This window comes from Pinus tabuliformis, chromosome 4_2 (assembly GCF_031772625.1).
Source record: "Pinus tabuliformis cultivar Carrire ecotype Pingquan chromosome 4_2, CPIR1, whole genome shotgun sequence".
Classification (NCBI taxonomy): domain Eukaryota; kingdom Viridiplantae; phylum Streptophyta; class Pinopsida; order Pinales; family Pinaceae; genus Pinus; species Pinus tabuliformis.
Window position 1 is genome coordinate 588246454 of NC_142304.1, and position 4793 is coordinate 588251246.

Here is a 4793-nt window from a genome sequence, read left to right on the forward strand (position 1 = left end):
CCAAGAGCTAAATTCATGTACAAAGGGTCTCTTGCCACAAGACCACCATTTTCCTTCGGGAGATGCACTATATTCCAATGCAAAAGATGAAATTTCCTCTCATTGCATTTTCCACCTTGCCAAATAATTTTGCGAATCATAATACCCATTTGATTAAGCACAGGCTTTGGATCCAAAAGTTAGGAACATAGATATGTTGGAAGAGAGGAGAGGAATTTTTTACAAGTGTAACTCTACCAGCAATAATTAACCACTATGCGCTCGATGAATACATTTTTTTCTTGAATTGGTGGCACTTATAGAGATTGGAGTTCCCAAATATTTAAAGAAGTCTCTATCTCAATCCATATAAAACCCAATATCTTTGCAATTTCCATGATATTTTCATTAGTGTTATTCCATCCATAGATTGTGAACCTCCTATTGTTGACGAGTCCTCCTAAAAGATCTAAATAATGATCTAAAATTTGTTCGATACTTCCATCAATTTGTTTGGATGCACATCCTAGGAATAATGGGTCATCGACGAGTTGAAGATGGTTGAGATCCTTAACATTTCTTGCTATGCATAATAATTTTAACTTCCAATAAACTCTATCCATTTCTAGGTTCTTGTTAAGGATTTTAGAAATAAGAATATATAAGAGAGGAGATAGAGGGAATTCCTATCTCAACCCTCTTGAAGCCATAAAGAAATTGCATTTACATCCATTTATTAGAGCAGAAATCCATGGATTTTTTATGCATGTTGTGACCCATATAATGAATTGTTTACAAAAGCCCAAATTTTCCCAAGACTAAAAACAAGAGTGAGTAACAAACTCTGTTAAATGTGTTCACAATATCAAGTTTAATTACCATACTCGGTTCACTACTTTGCTTGGTGGAATGAATTGCTTCTTGGATAAGAATCACACTAACCAATATTTGTCTATGGCACATAAAGTTGCCTTGATTTTCTAAGATGATTGTTGAAATAGCCCTGCATAATAGATTGGCGTAACCTTCATCAACATTCTATAAAATGAGTTGCATAATGAGATCAGGCGAAAACGAAAGAAAGTTGTGGGGTTGGATTCCTTAGGTTTGAGCACGAGAAAGAATGAATTTGTGTTTCCTCCTAACTCTCCTTTTCACCTAGCTATTTTTAGCATTATTATCAAGTACGTTTGTGTAAGTCTTCGACAATTTATATAGAAGATTCTAGAGAAACCATCCTAACATGGAGCTTTATCCAGATTGAGACAACATATGTCTTCAACTAGCTCAAATTATTCGACAGATTTGGAAAATTATGAATTCTCCCATTCCGTAAGAGATAAAGGCCTGCTCCTCTCCAAGATGATTTTTCTTGTTCTCTAAATATAATTCCTTGAAGAAATGAGATATTTGTGCTTGATGAACAAATGAGATTTTCTAAGATGATTGTTGATAAAAATGGCAATGTTTGTATTAAAATAAAACCCACTGGACAACTCTATGAAAGAGAGTTTAAACCAGGTGAGTTTGGCTCTGCAGAACGCTCTACATTTTTCATCAAAATTACACATTAAATAAAATACATGGTTTTAGGGAAGTTAGAATAACATCCTAAGAAATAGAAACTAATTCCTATCCAGAGGCTACGTGAACCAACTCTACCTATTCTAGGATATTCTCCATTATCTTCAACACTCAACCTTAATGGAGAATGGGTTCACATATATGCTTAAAATCTCCCTAAACATTTGAAATTTTAGTTTTCCAAGGGGCTTAATGAAAATGTCTACAACATTATCACATTTATTACAATATTCCATATGAATTTCTTTAGATTGCACTTTCTCCCTAACAAAATGGAATTGAGTATCAATACGTTTAGTGTATTTCTAAAACACCGGATTGTTGGCCAGCTTGATTGAACTTTGATTGTCACATCTGATTGTTGTTGCGATTTCTATTCTTGCCCAACATCCCGGAGAAGTCTCTGCAAACAAACTGCCTTGCACGTTGTTGCAGACATGGCTTGATACTCTGCTTCTTTTGAGGATAAGGAGACTATGTTTTGCTTCTTGCTGCTCCAAGTGATCACCCCGGATCCAAGACTGAATGCATAACCTATTATAGATCTGCGATCATCCACATTTCCTGCCCAATCTGAATCTGCAAATCCTTCCAATCTAACATTAGAAGAGTTAGTGTAAATAATTCCATAACCTACAGTACCTTGTAGATACCTCAAAACATTCTTCATTGCATTCCAATGGCTTTCAAGTGGCCTAGACATAAATTGGCTTAACACACTAACTGCATAAGCCAAATCAAGTCTAGCGGTGGTTAGGTAGATAAGACTCCCAACCAGCTGTCTGTAAAGTGTTGCATCCACCACTTTTGAACCATCTTCACACCGCAATTTGATGTTCTGTTACAATGGTACTAGCGTTGGATTACACTGATTTATTCTAAACTTTTCTAACAGGGCTTTGACATACTTTCCTTGAGATAGAAATGTTTGACTTGAATCTCTCCAGATCTTGAGACCTAAACAATAGCTGAGTTCACCAAGATGCTTCATCTCAAACATTTGTACATCTGCTGCTTGATTTCATCAATTAGATATAAAGCATGACATGTAATTATCAAATCATCTACATATAATGAAATTAGCACTATGCACCCTTGTTCATCATTCATGGTGTAAAGATTAGGGTCATTCTTACTTCTATTTTAGCCAGCTTGTAGAAAAAATGAATCAATTTTCTCATACCACGACCTGGGGAGCTTGTTTTAATCCATAGAGTGCATTCTTCAACCTACAGACTAAATGTTCTTTTCCCTTCTGAACAAATCCTTCCAGCTTCTCTAAATAAACCTCTTCTTTTAGTTCTCCATTCAAAATGCAAACTTTACATCCAGTTGGTGCATCATCCAATGTTTCTTGGTAGTTAAAGCAGTTAACATTCTGATGGTACTCAATTTAGCTACAAGGGTGAAGGTTTCTTCATAATCTATCTCTTCTTTTTTTGTGTACCCCTTTGCAACCAACCTAGCTTTCAGTTTTTCTATAGTTCCATCTGCATTAATTTTTTGTTTATATAACCGTTTGCAACCTATGACCTATTTTCCTCTAGGGAGTTCTACCAATTCACAAGTTTTGTTTCTAATTATTGAATCATATTCATGTTCCATGGCTATTTTCCATTCATTATTTTCATTTGCTTCTTTATAACTAGATGGTTCAACGACATTCATCATACTAGTTATAAAAGCATTTTCCCTATATCTGGCAAGCATTTGAGCTTTCCTACCTGAACTCCTAAGTGGTGGGGTAATGGTTTCAAACCTTATTTGATCATCATTTATTTCTTCTTGATGTTGTTGTTGTTGTTGTTTTTGTTGCTGTTGCTGCTACTGTTATTGTTGCTGCTATTGCTCATCCGCTGCCTTTGTCTGTTGTTGACCCTGACTATTCTTTGCTTCTTCTTCTTCAAAGTATGGGATGTCCCATCCATCATAGTGCTCATCAGTTTCTTCATTATCCTTCTCATGGAATTTAACATCTCTACTAACAAAGATGTTGTGAGTAGAGGGATTAAATAATCTGTATGCTTTATATGACGAAAAATACCCTATAAAATTACATTTGATGGCTTTTGAGTCTAATTTATTTCTATCTTCCTTTGGTATGTGGGAAAATGCTTTACATCCAAATATCCTTAAGTGTTTTACTACAGGTTTATATCCATATAAATATTCAAAAGGAGTTTTAAACTCAATACTTCTTGTAGGACTCTTATTTTTTAAATAAACCGTAGTATTCACTGCTTCAGCCCAAAAACCATTTGAAAGATTCTTACCTTTAAGCATACTTCTAGCACATTCCACCAGAGTTCTGTTCTTCCTTTTTGTTACTCCATTATGCTGTGGAGTATGGGTAACTGTAAACTGTTGCAAAATTCCATGATCTTCACAATATCTGATGAGTTCATCTTTCCTGTATTCTCCCCCTTGATCAAAGCAGAGAATTTTTATCTGTTTCCCTATTTGTCTTTTAATCATATTTTTAAACTTCTTAGAGTATTCGAATGTATGACTCTTCTTACTTAAGAAACACACCCAAGAAAACTTCGTACAATCATCAATAAATAGTAGGAAATACACTGCACCTCCTAATGATTTTGTCTGCATGGGACCACAAAGGTATGTGTGCACTAACTCCAGTATATCCCTCTGTTTCTTTTCTACTCTAAAAGTAAATTCTTCTCTATGCATTTTTCCTAAAGTACAAGCATCACAATCATTATGTATTTGCTTTAGCATAGGAAGATCTCATATCATTTCTTTCCTCTGTAGTAATAGCAAATCATTGTAATTGATGTGGCCGAATCTATGGTGCCAAATATCCTCTGTAGTCAGGCTCATTGTTATCAAAGCTCGAACTGATGCAGGTCTCACATCCAACTTGTACAGTCCTCCTGTTCAGATTCCTGGAGCAATTGTCTTCATTCCATCTAGGAGATCCTTAATGTAACAGTTATATTTTAAAAATTCAACTTTCAAATCTTGATCTGCAATCATTGATACAAACATCAAGTTCTTAGTTATGCCAGGCACATACATTACATTATAAATTTGTTTGATATTACTATCAGGTAGAATAATAGAAACATTCCCACATCCTTTGGTTTGATGACTTCTGTCATCTCCTAGGTAAATTTGTGCTCCTTCATAATCTCTTTAAAATCCTCCAGCCAGTGCCTGTTCCCTGCCATGTGCATCGACGCTCTTGAGTCTACATACTAGATATCCGCATC